Source organism: Corapipo altera, unplaced genomic scaffold, assembly GCF_003945725.1.
Source record: "Corapipo altera isolate COAL_440 unplaced genomic scaffold, ASM394572v1 184, whole genome shotgun sequence".
In the NCBI taxonomy this organism is placed as follows: Eukaryota; Metazoa; Chordata; class Aves; order Passeriformes; family Pipridae; genus Corapipo; species Corapipo altera.
The window spans coordinates 21,746-39,442 of record NW_020885039.1 but is presented as its reverse complement, the minus strand read 5'-3'; the positions used below and the strand labels follow the sequence as shown (position 1 = coordinate 39,442).

At 35.6% G+C, this 17,697-nt stretch overlaps 1 protein-coding gene across 5 annotated transcripts in view; it reads right to left on the bottom strand.

The window, feature by feature from the left end:
- Positions 1–16,609, bottom strand: part of CDH18 (cadherin 18) — a 487,356-nt gene extending 470,747 nt beyond the window's left edge. For all 5 annotated transcript variants that reach the window (XM_027668439.1, XM_027668449.1, XM_027668440.1 and 2 more), the window contains exon 1: positions 16,272–16,609. The gene's annotated coding sequence lies outside the window, so the exon portion shown is untranslated. The remainder of the gene's footprint in view (positions 1–16,271) is intronic.
- Between the last annotated feature and the right edge of the window lie 1,088 nt (positions 16,610–17,697).

The following is a 17,697-nucleotide window of genomic DNA, read 5'->3' as shown; positions in this document are numbered from 1 at the left end:
CTGCTACAAAGTACTAGAGCTGTCCTTCACAGTATCTTCCTTTTGATTACCACTTCGTTGCAGTTCAAAAGTATTCAGTCATCATTCATAACACTGCTAGGCTGAGCATCTGCATTCTTGCTTGTGGTACCACAGGACAGGATAAAACAGCAAAGCCCATATGACAGCTAAGATGTTATCAGAAACTCCAGAGGGCTAGTTCATAACAAATGAAAGAAGCCATCTGAGGATTTCCCGTGTTTTCTCTTCTCTGTATCCTCCTTTGTCAGATCTGTGTCAAGCTCTAAGGGACAGACTGTTTGAGAGAAATTGAAACAGTATCTTGTAATTGATCATGTTTATACACTAGTTAAGGCAGAAGTGTAAACAAGAAATTACTACGGAGCTCCTTGTTACCAGAACACTGTTAATTTATACTCTCTAATCTATACTCTCTCTCTAAGAAAATAAAACTTGTGGATCATAAACAAAGGGACAGCTTTACTCATCCAAAATTTGTGAGTCATTTTGTTGAAAGCTGGCAAGGTAACCTAAAAAAGAAACCTTTTCCCTCGTTTCATTCATCACAGCTGGGCTTTGCGAATGAAGATTTGGGAAAGGTTCTATCCACATTTGTTACAAGCACGCTGGTGGGTAATAAGGCCAATACGAGATAGACATGTCTGATTGAATACTTTCCCTTGTAATAGTTGCTGTAGCATACATGTTCCATTCCTAAGATATACAAATGGTCAGCTCTACAAGTTACAATTGTTACAGTACAAAGCCATACAGTTAATGTCAAGCTTTTGTTTCTTTGGGTACAGCTCTTTTGTTTGCTTTTACTTACTTCTGACGGTGCAAGTGTCCACAACAGTAAAAAAAATTAGATATGAAACACACGACATCAAATTTATGAATAAACTGCTGCACCTGAAGGCATCTTACAAGTTTTCCTCCATGTGTTGTCTTTTCTGGTGGCATAAATTCATTTGAGAGAGAAGTGCTTCAAGGAAAGCCTACTAAATCTACAGAGGTCATCTGGCACAACTGATGCTTTTTTCCACCCTAAAGAATATTATAGGGAATCATCCTTTATCCTTCTGCATAATTATAAACATTTTTCTGCCTGCCACTCAACAAGCACCTTAAACTTACCACAGGGTTCAGGTAATATGTCTAGTTTAATAGCAGAAAACCCCTTACTTTTCTTATGGAAATCCTGTATAAACCAAACTTCAATGATAAATGCCTTACAAAGGCAAAAATAACTATTTTATGGTGTTCTATTAGAACTTGTCTAGATTTGAAAAATTCCTGATTTATGAAAAATCAGTTCAGTATATATATTTCTTTTTTTCCTGGTAAATCCTTGATGTCTACTAATGTTAAACTGCACAGAAGTAATTTTTTTATTTACAATTTTTACAAGAAGTCTCTCAAACACCAAGAGATAGCATTTCTCAAATATTCTCATAATTTAGGAGAAAATCTGAATAAAAATTTTGCAAACTACATCACATAATTCCTTTGAGGCACAAACAAGTAAAAGTCTATTTCAGAAAGGAATTGATGATCCTTGTTGGTCCCTTCCAACTCAGAATATTCTGTAATTTTGTGAAGGTATCTTTGGATCTGTCTGCAATTGCCCTCCACCTTCAAGGAAATAATAATGTTGCACATACCTTGCCCTGTCTATCTTCTATGAAAACAGACCCCATGGGAATCTGAGGAGTATTTATCTTCACCTGATTTACCGCAAAATTTTGGGATGTTCAATGCACAGTATAGACATTTATGTTTATTCTCCCCACCCAGAAAAACAGACATGATTAAAAAAAAATCATAATTTGACAAATACCCTGAGTTACCTATTGATTTGGAATCCCCACTCAACCTTCCTAATTTTGAAAGGTGTACTTCACTTGTTGATAATACATGTTCTTCCTTTCTTCAAGTAGAAAAGTAGCAGAACACTATTAAAATATCTGTGAAAAAGTTATATGACTCAATGATGCCTTTAAAAAAAATCCTGAATGACATTGGGCTGAGACAAAAACACTATGACATTAAAAAAAATTGAAAAAAATGACAGGATCTGATCTATGAAGACATGAGACTATTTTTTTCCCTGAAAAATTATTGAGTTTAGAGGGAGACAGAGAAGATCATCATGATTACCTTGACTGATCCTCTTGCATAACATAAAACCAAAACAACAAACCAATCAAACAAAAAAAACCAACCAAACAAAAAAAACCAAAAAAAAAAAAAAGAGGACTTCATCTACTCTTCCTGCATATCCCCCCTACATGTACTTAAACTGAAGTATTAAGCTTGAAAGGTATTCAGTCTTGATGTAAAATCATCATGTGGTGAATAATCCTTCACCTCATTTAGAAAAATAGCTTAATGTTAATTAAGAGTAATTAGTGTCATATTTTCAGTATCAACACGTTTCCATATTGGTATTCCAAGCACAACTCAGACAAGGTTTTTGCATATGGAGTAGTGTGGCTGCATATGTCACTAATGCTGCTAGCAGTGACATAATAGTGCAGTTTTGCCTCAGAATCAATGTTAATTTGTCAAATTTACAATCCTCTCTGATCAAGGGAAATTTTGCAATGCAAACTGGCAAAAGTTAAAAGCTCACCATATCAATACTAATTAAAAAGCAGCATCTACTCAAGATTCCTTAATCCACGTTGCATGGTTCATGAATTATATCGTACTCTGATATAGATTAGACTTTAAATAGTAGGTCTACACCAACTTTGAGTTTATACTCTATCAGAATGACTCCATTAGCAGTGGAAAATATAGGCTATTATCTAATGGTTTTACAATAGAAGAAAATATTCTACAAGAACAGATAGAAAGCATTTAAAAAACAAAGAATCAGATTAATTGAGGGAATGTTTCTAAATAATGACAGCTCTTCCTTCTACATGTTCATTTTTCCTACTGACTTGCAAAGAAAGCCTTTGTCCATCTTCCATAAAGATTTCTATGAATGCAATTCAGGATTCTCTCTTGTTGACTGCCACATGTATCCCTGACAGGAAAATAATACCTGGGGTGCAGTGTTATCACAATACACCACAATATAGCTGGAAAAGGACAGAAAGTATTCTATTACAAACCAAAAGTATGGGCAAGACTTCAGGCCAGAAGAAAATTAAAACACCAAGCAGTTCTATAAGATAAGTAATACGGATAGAAGTAACAGTTTCTACACTGGCCATGTCTCACTTGTAATTTTGGTGGCAGAACTCTTGGTATTTCATCAGCATTTGGTAATAATTTGCAAGGTAATTTATATTTATATTTAAATTTATATTATTTAATTATAATTTGAGTTCTTGGCTATTGTAATAAAATCAAGCAGGGAAATGAAGTGCTTTTGAGAATAAGGTTTTTTCTCATCTGGCTCCCAAAAACCTCCTAGACTATGTGCTATTTGAATTCAGTGAATGGTTGTATATAACAGCACTTGTTAGCGAAAAAATACCAAAACCCTACCAATATTTCAATAGACTGAAAATAACATCGCAATGCAGTAAAAGCTCTGTTCTCACTTGTCAAATAAAAACCTAACATTTACAATTTATATTTAAGTTATAGATCCCTTGCCATAGAAAGTTGAACTGAAGGAGAGTCTTCTGATAGCAGACTTTTAATTTGGCCCAAGGTAAGAGATGAGAGAATGTCTGAAATTTCAGTTGGTTGTTGGTTTTGGTTTTGGTTTCTTAGTTGGTTTTGGGGCTTTTTTTCATTAAAACAAAGCAAGGAATTTATCTTCTTTGTTTTTATTTATTAAATCATGTTTCTTTCTGCTAATTCTCAGTCCACCTGAAAAAACAACTGTAGAAAGTTATCCATTTGCAAGTGTACTTGAAGAAATGTACAATATGTATTCCTCAACAGCAGTAGAGTGAAGAGATTGTGCTTTTTACTATCACCAAGGTCCAAGAAATAGTATACTAAGTTTGTTTTTCACCTTACAATTTCCAGAGGAGTTTCACAATTCAACAAAAGACCTCAAGAAATGACTCATCTCTTTTCACAGTCCCATCAAAAAAAGTCAGATTTTTTTTTTATTTTTAGATCAATTTATAAGACCTTTCTGAAAAATCAGGGAACTTCAGTGACCCAGAATAAAAATTTTAGAAGCTAACCAATTTTAACTCTTACATATACTTATGGATGACTCAATAAAGACAGCGAGCAAGGAAAACAGTGTTACATCTTGGTATGTTTGGTATGATTTGGTATCTTGGTATGATTTCTTCAACAGTTCATAAATCTCCAAATAGAAGGAAGCATGGCAAAACTGTATTTTCCCACTGAAGTAATCCTAAATTCCACTGAGAAACATCCCCAGCTATTTATTTTTTCAGTATGGCATTTGATAAAGAAGAATGCAGAATTTGGCACCATGAGTGAAAGCTCCGGTCTAATATAGGTTTCTTTTTTTCCAGATATCACAGTTAGGCTGATGTCACTCAGTAGTATTAAGTAAATATTTGAATAAAATATGGAAGTTAATTAATCAACTAGATTTGAGTCTTAGGCACTAGACTCCTTCCTAGGGAGGGAGAAAATAAAGAAGATTTTTCACAACAACAATCCAAATGGCATCAGTTATTAGCCCATTAATGCAGAAGCATCCTTCATGGTGAACCTGGGAATTGTAGGAAAGATCTATCTCCAATTCAGGTATAACCTATATTGTGATCAGTATGACATATTGTGTTTGAGAGATAGGGACATAATTAATCTCTGAATGTGAACCTATGCCATAAAGTCATTGTCATTTCATGAACTGCCCATCATTTTTCTACATTTTTGTAACAGATTGACAGTTTGAATAAAAAACAATTTTGGAAAACTAAAGACTTCTGAAACAAGGAGGTCATGGATAGTTAATGAAGTGCTATGGGAATTGCCTGCAACAGGTCTGGCAGCAATGAGTAATGACAGCTTGTTCAAGGGCTACTCTGGCCACTGTCAATGGGATGGCAAGATTAAGTAAGGCAAAGGCCAGAGACTCCCTCCATCTGTCAGCAGCCTAGCTGAATTAATTCCTATCACATGAATCCCTGAAACATGCATCAGCTGCACATCTCTCTAAGGCTTTCTTGATATTGTTTCGTTTGGATTTACACACCGAACAGAGATAAAGCACCCAAAGTTGGAAAAACCTTTGCCCTTACATCAATTAGACTGGTTTACCAGCAACATAGGAGAGTGTCATTCAATAAGATTCAATATTTTGGTAAAAAGAGCAAAATGAAACTAAACACAAATCCCTATATAATCCCAGACTTCAGAGCTGAATACTTTTTACTTCCTTATCTTGCCTTCGTTCAAAAGCATCCAGGACATAATACAACTCCTTAGCTAAGGATCCACAATATGGCCCTATTTTGCAAATAGTACCATCAAGCACAACTCTTATACTACAAGTCTACTCCTCTTACACTACAGGTCTGCTCCTCTAGCACTCCTGCATGCACCACCTCCAGGAACTCCCCCTGCCTATTCCCCTTCTTTTCTCCTGAACCACTTCTTGTCTAAAAGAATTCAGCCTTAGCGACTGGCATCTTACCCAGCACCATCACTGGCAAAAACATCTTGGCTGCAGTGTCTCAGGTGAGTTTTCCTGAGATTAACTCCCCAGTTGCCCAAAGGTATCACTCTTGGCCCCTCCAAGACTGGCTGCCCCCCTGTAGGGGGTCCACTGGCACAGCTAGGACCACCAATGCTCCTCTACAGCAAACCCAGCAGCAAACCAAGTCCCTCAGCCCTGGTGGGTCATACAAACAACAAGGTAGCTCCCCACAGTACAGGCCTCTAAAGGGGGGCCCCACACAGATCAAGAGAAAAACAGTTGACTCACAGGGCTCACCCGACCTCACAGCCCCACTCCTTGTCACTCCCCTCTCTCACTAGCTAGGAAACAGCTCCCACAGCCACAACATGGCATAAGACTGCCCTCCTCACTCCCTGGCTATCTTGTGCCTGGCGTGAGTGTCTACTTCCCACGCTAACAGCAAATTTCCAGGAGGTTCTATGGACAGCCCTGGCCTTGACCTCCAGCATCAGCCTCCAGTCCGAGCCCTGGCCCTGGCCCGAGCCCATGTCAGGGTGTTTCTCACCCTGCAGAGGGAGATCTGGCAGAGGTCTGAAATGAAGCAATTAATTTCCAGTCCAGCAGGAGAGGATTTATTGGGGTACTCCTGGAGAGCCTGACCCTTGGCACACCTGCAGGGGACATTCATTATCCTTGTCAAGATAAACAGTCAGTGGAAGTGTGTGAGATATTATGTCCATATTTTGCTCTCTGCTTCAGTGGAATGGTGGCCATCAGTTTGGGTATTACTTCTAACACATTTAAGGGAAGTCATTTCCTTTACTTGAGGCCATCCTGACATCAGCTTCTATTATCATTAAACCAATCATGTTATTGATGAATACCTTTATCAGAGTCTTGTAGGTTAATAAGAGATGTTTCTTGTTGTTAAGCTGTATTCAAGTGCAATCAGTTTCGACTTTACCCTTTCACTTCTCTGTAAGGAGAAAATGTTAGAGAGGCTGGAGAATTTGTTTGGCAAATATTTATCAATAGTGGAACAGATTTTCTCAGCCAGAAGAAAATAGTAATGACTAGTTCATCCCATAGTCTGCCCACAAGGTTGATCATTATAAATTACTTTATTGACTGATGTCTCTACTCAGTGTCCTGTGCTTCAGTGAACTGAGCAATCAACACATGCTAAATGCAGGCAAGGGAGTCATTCACAGCAAAATATTACTGCTAAACAAGCATGCCATTTTATCAGGATGCACAGTTTGTTTCCATTTCAGTTTTCCTGGTGGATAAATTTTATTTTTTTGAGTCCTGGAGCATTGGCAATTTTCACTTTTCGAACAGAAGCTTCTAGGTTGTGGTTATATGGACACATTCTACAGTTGTAGTTATCTATATGCACTGGTTTGTGTGTGATCATATGTAAACCAACTGTAGCTGTAATTCCCAAGGAGGTTACATCTTTGTATGTCAGACACAATTCTCATTATAGATAATGCACAGGAAAATCAGCTATTCACATACTTATGATGAAATATAAATCACTCAGTATAATTCATTATGGATCATTGAGCCCATATATAGTTTGTTGAATCAAACTATGGGAATAGAGAACTTCATGTTGTAGAGGTAACCGTAGAGGCAAAAGTCACATTAAATATATTTGTGTTGTCACTGCAGTAGTAGAAATAGATTTGCTCTTTGCCTTGAATGCTCTCAGTTTAAAAGTTTAAATTAAGGCACCTAGAAATCTGAGTTTAATTGTATTTTTTTTTCACAGTATATTAAGGACATTATTTTCTCAGTAATTCTGGAACTACCCTTGAATCATGCATTCCGTAATTGGCAAAATCACCAATATTCAAAGGAAATTTAATGCAAGTTTTTGGTTTTACTCTAAGTAATTTTTAATGTGAGTTACTGACTTGAGAAACCAATGCTGCATGATGAAAGAGAAGCATAGCTATCCCTACATGATTCCAAAGTATCAAATTTAGACTTTGAGTGTTTTGCTGGTTGATTTAATCCACACTTATTGGTATGAAATAAATCTAGCCTCTCTGATGACAGAGACACATTAAAGATTGTTTCTCATCTTGAAAGTTTTAAGCTGTCGTAGAACATTTTCGACAGTGTTTCTGGGCTTTCTGAATTTTATGAATTATATCTACAAGAATTGTATTTACACCTATTCTCTAAAAGCATGATACCTCTAGGGCTATTTTCTTCCTGAGAAGAGAATGGGAGAAAGAGGGCAGAAATGCCTGTTAATACAAAATAATAACATGTAGATTTGTCAGAAAATATAACATGGATTGAAAAGTGGTGTTATATTTCTTTGGTCCTTGTCAAGATAAACAATCCTATATGTCTGGCCTGTGTTAAAGAATCGATTTCTTGTTTGAGAAAGAGTTGTAATATCAAACAGTAATAGAAATAAGGGCTTTCATTACATCTTGCTTTCCATTTCCTAAACAAGGAAATTTATGGGGACATTTTTTTTTTTGGTCAAAAACTTGTTCAGACATTTTTTGGTATATAAAGTTGTGAATAATGCACAGCGTAAGGCACAAGGAGCAGCCCCTGTGTTCAGGATGATAAAAAGACACTGGAAATACTTCAGTGTCATACAAAATCACAAAATTAAATTACTGCTGGCTTCATTACTTTAAAATATAATTAAATAAGAATAATTAAAAGCCATGGAAATTATTATGACAACATATCATCTGAAATATGCTACATTAGCCAAAATTTATATGCTGCTTTATGCCAGAACAGTTTTGTTGGTTCAGAAGAAATAATCATCCTGGTTCTTGGAACACTGGAAGCAAATCGTGTTTAGGATCCGATTTCAAGAGAATTAGACTGTTTATGAGAATTAGTGACTTACTGAAATAATTTAATCAATGACTTTGACTGTTCATGTTATTTTGGAGATGGAGGGGAAATTAAATTTCCATCATATACTGTGTTTTATCTGAAATAAAACTACAAGCAGTGGATCAAGTGATTAGTTGATTAAGATGTCTAAAGGAAATTCTGTAGTGACTCAGTTGTGCATATATATGCATCTATAATGAAATAGAGATTTAAAAGAATGTCACATAAAACAACAGCTGTATAGATTATTTAGGTTCAAGATAGTACTACCAAGACAGAATTATTTGTTAAATATATTATAATTTTGCATACTGCTGTTCTCTGATACCTCCATAACATGTGTTAATATTAAGACTGGATAACTGGATATAAAGAAGATTTAAGTGAGTTTTATAAAGTTTTGGAGTGGATCCATTCCACTATCTCTAATATAAGAGTTGATTCTGAGTAAAACAAAGTCCTACTAGAATCCTTCATGTCTTTCCATACTGATACACTGACAAAAAGCGTGAGTTACGTACCAAAACAAAGATAAAAATAAGGTGATTTAAATTCTATTTTTTAAGGTTTCCCTGTAAGATGTTTACTCATGATTTCATTTAAGAAGATAGTTTCAAATGCTGGTTCCCCACACAGTATACAGAAGGTATAGTCTGTTATAAATTAAATCACAAAAACATGAAGGATATGTTTCTATTATTTAATCTGGTTCTATAAAATGCACTAGTAGCAGGAATTATCAGATGATTTTTTTCTTATTTCCACTTGAAAACTGCAACATTAATTTCAGAGCTGTCCCTTCACGTATATCAATAGAGCTATGTTGCATAGAACTAAGAGCTATCAATGGGTCTTAGGAATTCAGGAAGAGTAAAACACTACAATGTAATTTGAGTAGCTTTTAGAAGTCAGTGAAGTCTGTGTACCCTATGAAAAACAGATTTTTTGAATTAAAATTTATGGAATTCAAAGGAATATAATATATTCCTTTTTTTTATTTTTGGTATACATAATTTCCATACGCTACAAAATACTCATACAGTCATTGTTAAGTATTCTGGGACACAAAGAGCTGCTACTTACTGATTACTGCACAGTATTAAGAACAAAACTATTGTTTCGCTATGTTAAACGAAAAATTTTATCATAGTAATTTTTACCAGTTAATGGTGTTCACCTTTAACATCTTGCCTAAAGATGAATTTGAGAGTGTTTTGATGTATTTTGTTTGTTTGTTTGTTTGTTTTGGAGGTAAAGAAAAAAACCTTCAGAGTCCCATATCCTAAATCAGTTCCAAAAAGTTCTGAGGGAAAAAAGAGGAAGGTGTACAAATAATTAAGGTGCTACCATAGCTTTGTTACTGCTTAAGTACAGTAATTCTTGATGTTACAGATATGTGACAGAAGGACAATGAGTTACTTCTCACAATCATCTGCTCTGCGGAACTTTGTTCACTTATTTTATATTCCACAGACTAGCGCTAATAGTCGCTGATCAGAGCAAGATTTCCCCATGTCTTTTTCCAGAGCCAAACAAAATCATCATTTTGCAAAGCAACAGCGCTTTTGGCTCAGGTCTAAATATTTTGAAATTCAAGTAAACCCAAAATTTAAAGAGCTTTTCTCCAAAGTGTACTGTGTGTTTCAATGGCATTTCGTTGCATGTTGCACAGTAAAGCCTTTCTGCTATCTTACAACATTAAAACAGATTATGGGAACAAAATACTTTCAACACACCAGGGAAAACAGTATTTTGGTTTTAGGATCCTGGCATCTGATAATCTGCTGATCTGCATTTCTTGGTGAGACCTTTCTGATAACTTGTACCCTCAAGCAGCTTCATGACTGAAAAAAACCTCTTTTATGGAACTCAGGTAATATGTTTGGTTCTACATGGTTGTATTGTTAAAAGTTGCAAATTCACTGTAACAGTGAATACGCATCTGTGTGGAATGCAGACAGTAAAGGGTTAGCTTAAATATAGAATATATAGACATATATGCAAACATATAATAGAATCATATCATAGAATGGGTTAGGTTGGAAGGGACCCTAAAGATCAGCTTCTTCCAATCCCCCTGCTATGGGCAGGGATGCCATAATATATACATATATATGTATGAATTTAGTTTTAACGCAGGGATTTTACGCAAATAAGAGGAAGCTGCAGGCTGCTGTTTCAATGTGATTCCATTTGCTAAGTTATGTAATTTTTGTTTCTGTAAAGAGAAGATTAAAGGAGCAAGAGATCTTGCTTTTCACTACATTCTGATGTGTATTTTAGACTATGTTGTTATTATTTGTCCTTAAAATGTTTTGACAATATGTTCATGAATTGCTATTACAAACTTCTCTACTTCTAAAATCTAGTTATATGAATTATTCCCCTCACGTATTACAGAAAACATGAAATAGGAAAAAAAAAGTTAAGTATTTCTTATTTATGACTGAAGAATTGTTTTTCACTCTTTAAACATTCATCAAAGTTAAATTATTTATTCATGCTTAATAGAGCACCCCAGACTGTTGCAGGTTTCATTAGCTGAAGTTTGAGTGACTTCTGTTTACCATAATAATACTTTACATTTACACAACAGTTTTCATTCAAAAGTATTTCAAAGTGGTTTGCATAGTGTGTTTATATAAGGGATAAATTAACCAACCAGTAAATTAGAGTTACCTCTGGAGTGAAGCTCTGCAAAAACTTTGTGACAAGAATCTTATATGGGTTTAATTTTTACATTTTAAATAAAATTTCATTGATTTCAAGGCAGCAAAGAATACAATAGAATTAAACTGTGTTTTATAGAGGAGAAAAGAATCTTACTGCTAGGGCACTTAACTCCAACAAAGAAGCGGTCTCTGTTACTTGCTTCTGCCACATACCTCATGTCATCTTCCATCAATTTGGTCTGATTTGAGCCTTACATAACAACATAAGATCCTAGAATATCTTCAGTTGGAAGGGACCCACAAGAATCTGGAAGTCCAACTCCTGGCCCTTCACAGGACAGCCCCAAGAATCACACCGTGTGCCTGAGAGTATTGTCCAAGTGCTTCTCAAACTCTCTCAGAGCTGGAGCTGTGACCACTTTTCTGGGTAGCCTGTTCCAGTGTTTGGCCACTGTTTGGATGAAGAACTTTTTCCTAATATCCAGCCTAAACCTCCCTGGACTCAGCTTCGTGCCATTTTCTCCTGTGTCACTGGTCACGAGGTACTTGCCCCTCCGCTTTGCCTCATGAGGAAGCTGTAGACCACAATGAGGTCTCTCTTCAGTCTCCTCTTCTCCAGGCTGAACAGACCAAGTGACCTTAGCAGCTCCTCACAGAGCTTCTCTTCAAGGCCCTTCACCATCTTCGTTGTGCTCCTTTGGACACTCTCTAATAGCTTAATATCTTTCTTATATTTTGGTGTCTGAAACTGCACACAACATTCAAGGTGAGGCCGCACCAGTGCAGAGCAGAGTGGGACAATTACCTCCCTCAACTGGCTGGAGACGCTGTGCCTGATGGATTTCTAATAATAATACCAGCTCAAGTTTAGTGACTTTTCACATGTACACAATTAATTACTTGAAATGCAAGCTAGTAACAGTTAACTTTATCCCCATTTTAGCAATGAAAAAACTTTCTTCCACTGACAGGAAACTAATTTGTATGACACTGAATTTACAATGTGCTAATAACATACCTAATAAAGACCACCTTCTATGAGTTGAAACATCAGTTACGTATCTCAGAAATAATGATTTATTCCAGTTGTTGACAATTTCTATTACACTGCATGAACCTGAAACTGAAACTATTTTCCTGACTATGCAGAGCAGGAAACACAATGTCTTCAGATCTTAGTTGGAATTTCCACATACCGTTTAGCAGAAAAGAATTCTTCATTGATGTGTCATAAGATAGCTGCTATAAGCATGTGTAAAATTTGAGAGATTATTCAGATATGTAGTAAAACCAGGGAAGAACATAAGTTTTTAGCTTGAAGCACTTAAAAACAAATTCCAATTTGTCCAGATTACAGTACTTGGTTTTGAATGTAGAGTATCACATAGAGTGTTAGTTTTTTTCTTCTTTTTCTTTTTTTTTTTCTTGAATGGAGTTGGTAATATTAGAATCTCTCCAAGCTAAACCATGTAAAGTAGCAAGTTTACCAGGGCGGGTAAAGTCATTGACCAACATGGGATTTTTTTCTTTCAAGGTTGGCAGGAATAATATAATTCTTTAAAACTGAAACAGGTAGACAATTAATTTGCTTGTCTTTTGACACTCATATTTCTCCTGGCCTCACCTCAGCATGCTACTGCAGTGTTTGCAACCACCTTGCTGTGCTTTGCAACAAATCTATTTCTTCTTCTTAGTCTGGATCTGATTATTCTGTAGTTCATTCCAAGGAATTCAACAAGAAATAATAAAAGCTTCAGTTTGTACAAACAGTACTGATTTCAGGTACAGTGGTTCAATGAATTGACTGGAACTACTAAAGGCATAATAGGCAGAACAAAGTATACTGGAATTTGCTCCACAGTAACTTCAGTGTAGCTGCTCACGGGTGAATATTTGCAGAATTGAAACTACCTTTCTTACTTTGTGAAATAAAGTCATCCAAAAATGTTGGTGATATTCTTAGCCCTTCTGAAAGCAAGCTGTGCAAATGAAGAGTATGTCAGTTCTATATAATCTAGGTTCTTATCGGTACAATATGCCAGTACTCAACAGGATTAATTTTTTCTTTTTTTTTTTTTTTTTTTTTTTTTAATGCTAGCTGCGTTGTTGTTCCCAGCTACTGGAATAAGCAAACATTAGCTTTTTGGATATAAGTTGTGCTTCATATTCAGTCTGATCAGGTTGTTAGCTTGATCTAGTAATCCCAGAGATTACTTCAAAATTGTTGCTGACTATGTTCCCTGCTTCCTCTGCTTTATGGGACAAAGGTAACTTCAAAACATAACCATCTAACTGGCAGTGAAAGATACATCATTTTTTAACTATGTGCAATAAACCCCCAAACCAAACAGAACCCCCTCCAACAAACAAACTAACAAATAAACAAATGAGATATTTTAAATTGCTCTGTATTATTAAAATGTTCTACACCCAGAATAAATTAAATCAAGCAGAACTTGTTTTTCTACCAAGTCTAATAACTAGATATATCTTTTTATTGCAGCTTGCTGTGTGATATCATAGGAGGAAAGAGCCCCCTAATGGCTTCAGGTTAGCTAGGAAAATAAAAATAAATTTCACATTCTGTCAATTCAAGTTGGAAAGAAACGCAACATTAATTTCAAAAAGAACCAAATAATCTTTTTGAGAAAAAGGTAATACAAATGAATCAGCTTAAAGTGTTGCAAAAAGTTCGGATTAACAACATTCAAGACTTGAAAGAAAATGCACAATTTGTAGTATGTAAACTCTTAAGCCTTTCTTATTTGATTTTTTTATTCCATTTGTTTTCCTGAATTTGACAAAAGAAGATGCTTGCAATCTGTAATGTGGAAATGAATATCTTACAGCTAAGATTTTGGGTTTGTGATTTTCTTTTGTGCTTAAAAAAAGAAAAGGTTCAAATTTAATATTGTCTTTTCAAACATAAACACTTTTTAGCTTTATTTGGAATTTCAAAGTTGACTACTAACAGATACTAATCTGGAGGGAACCATATTGCTGATTTTGAAATCACAGAATTACCATGATTTTATTTCCAATCAAAAAATTATAAGGTATATTTAAAGAGCACAGATGAACAAGAAAGAAAAGAGAGAGATTAATAAGAGCTGTAAGAAAGATTTTGCGCTTACATAAAGGATTATTTTTTGCAAGTCAAACTGCACATGAAATATATTGAGGCAGGCCTTAAGCTGTGTAAGAATCCAGTGAATTAGGCATCCAATTATCTTAGCTCCTTATAAAATATTGTCCATATTTAGTAGCTCTAACTCTTGATATCCACGTCTTTGTCTTACTGTTAAAATTTTCAGTCAGGTAATTAAAATGTAAAGGGTTTCTCTCCATTTTTTACGGTCAGATTCTGCACTCTGACTCCATAGTCACTGTATGCACTCTTCACTTTTGGTAGTATTTTCTGGAGTAAAATACCACTTAATGAAAGCTACGGTGGCAAAATGTGCCCCCAAGAGAATTACCTTCTACTTGGAAAGAATTTCAGAAGGAAATACTGAAATTGCTGACATGGATCGATTATGTATGTAAGAAATAACATAAACATTATTCATGAAGAAAATATAAAGAAATAAAAGAGCACAGATGCTATAGTTTAAGTATTCCTTTAGTTTTGACTCATCAGTTTAGTTCTTGGTTTTGCCAGTGCTTATTCATATTGTACATTATAGAAGATGAAGCTTTCTCTTAAGCATTACTTATTTTTTTATGTGACCACTTAGACACCCATTCAAATTATTGTTAGTTTTCAAAAAAATCTCTGTATGTCTAAGGTCCTCAACATTTATAATGTCTTTCTTTTACAAAATTATAAATAATCATTTTGGTAACTCCATATTTAGGTTTTGAGAAGTCATTAAGCATTTGAGTATGGTGGTTTATAGAAATTTATAAAAAAATTCATGGTAAAGGAAGAGAAGAAAGTGCTTTTCTATATTTGTGATGCTTTTGTCATTGGATAAACTGGATTACAGTTAGGTGCACAATCTAAGCAAGATCTTGCTATAGGCAGTTTCTTAGTTGGACAAAGCATTGGAATGTTGTACTTGGCTGGGTGCAAGTCTACCTACGCGGTTACATTAATAGACTGATGTCTCCACTTAGAGGGAGTAGTCACAATAGCTGGTATATGAAAAACTCTTCGGCAGCAGAATGCACAAACTGATGAGGAAGGTGGTGCAGATTATCACATCTGTTAGGAAAATGCTGATAGTGAAGTGACAATGCTGTCTTCCTAGCATTATGCTCCCACGGCCTGTAAATCCCAAGTTGATCAACTTCCTGACTTGTTTCGTAACCAAAAGTCAGGTTATTTCAGTTTTAGCCTATCACCTTCAAATCACAGCAATTCATCATAAACTATCACAGCAAAACCACTTACAGCATAGCAGAAGTAAATATGTAGAAAGTTTATATAGAGATAGGCAATTAGGAGACAGTAGTGTCAATGTCACATCAAAACAAGCAATCAGTCTGTGGGATGGCTGCATCAAATATGCAGCACAGTGCAACAGAACATCTTACGTTTCATGTCTTAGGTCATAAGCCTTGATCTTTGCTTTGCAGGCAGAATGCTAGCAATAACTACTATATGTATATATATATATATATAAAAAAGGCAGTTTAATGCCATATTATTTAAGGCTGACCATATTTGCTCAGCTGTGGCAAGCTTGCAGTCAAAAGACAGATACTATTTCAAACTACTGACAAGCACTGAAAAATCCTTCAGGTAAATGTTCTCTCTACCTGGCTTCAGAACACGTACACTAATGAATTAATTATATTTGAGCTCTTGTGTGCCATTATTACTCCAGACTGCTTAGCACGTGTGGGACAAGTTACCTTAAAACATCATCCAAGTAGTTAGAAATAATCGTTCTGGTTGTTTCATCCCCATTTACTTGAAGGGTTAAGCATGATAAATGCAATGCAAAACCATGTCTTGTTGCTAATTGTCTTCCAGTGTACATAGTATTTGACACATATAATCTGTGACTGGAAGAAATGCAAGTGCAAAAATGCGTTCTGTGAACAGATGCCAAAGCTTGTGTTTAACATGCAAGATATAAAAGAATAATTCCTTTTTTTTAGCTGCTCAGAAAAGTAAATTATAATTTCCTTACCTGGAAGATCAAACTCTGTATATCATCAGTATTATGTGAGCTAAGGGGAGAGGACGAATTTTTGTCTTCAGTAATAAGCCTTTCTTCAGAGATGCAGAACATGAGAGATGTAATTGTAAGTAAAATGAACTATTCCAGCGTCCAGTCTGTCATCAGTTGCACAGGCTTAGAGCTGACATCCTCTTGCAAATGAAAAAAGGTAGCTCAGCAAGTTCTCTGCTGAAGGAGCTCAATATCAGTGTTATCAGGCACCGGTAGTCACATACTGATGCTAGAGTGTGTACAGTCTCCCTCTATTGCGTGCTTTCTCTCCCTTGCGCTCCCCCTCTCTCACCCTGACGTTCACTCAGCTCTGAATCTGAGCTCCTTCTGCTGCTGTATAATCAATCTAGCCTGTCTGAATCTAATAGGCCTCTATTTAACCAGCCAATCAATAGCACAGATTCCGCTGCTGCTCCCTGGGGTCTTTTCCAGGAGTGGTATAAACAATAAGAGTTTGGGTAGCAGTTTAAGCAAGTATTTTTCATTATTTTATCTCCCTTGAAGAAAAATTGTTTAGCAGAGCCCAGGTTCAAAGCTATCTTTCTCTGTGTTCTTTTTGTGAGAGTTATATAAACATGCACATTGCAGTGCACTGACATTCTGAACACTTTTAAATTTTTACCCAAACTGTGTGTTTTAGAATGCATATTAAAAAAGAAAGAAAAGAAAATGAACATACACACACAAAAATTTTCCCCATCCCCCAGTCTAGAAATGAACCTGCATGGCAAGCCTCAGGCTTTGTGTTCTGAAAAATCCAGTAGTGTGTTTTGTAACCTGGAATTGTTTATAGCAATTGTGGAAATTAGGTATAAACCAAGAATTAGGAGAATTGTGCTTCACAGACAGTGCTTCTAACCCATGCCAGTTCAAACTCACTTTTTTCCTATGCTATTTATGTTTCACCTTGTGTGATTTGAGGGGGAGGTTGTGGGTTTTGTTTCATTGCCTGTGTGTTTCTTTGGTTGGTTTTTATGTTTGTTTTTGTTTTTTGTTGTTTGGAAGGTTTTTTAAGAATTTATATAGGAACATCACAGATTCAGATTCAGGAATAACTGGAGGTACAATATCTACTCAGCAGATTCACTTTTTTTTTCTGCCAAAACATTGGTCAGAATTAACTGACAGAAATAACTATTTGTAGTACACTACAAGCATACCTTATCTTGCACTGCAGCTTGCTCAAGATGTGGTTGCAGGTATACAAGAAATAGACTGTTCTTTGGTAGGTAAAACCAAAATTTCAGGAAGGATATTTTGCAAAGTAAATATTTTTACTGCAACAAACCAGAATTCTTTTTAAATTTAATTTTATGTTTTAGGGACACTAAATCATCAGAACATTGATTTGAGACCTCTTAATTCTGGTTGCATTTGAAAATTA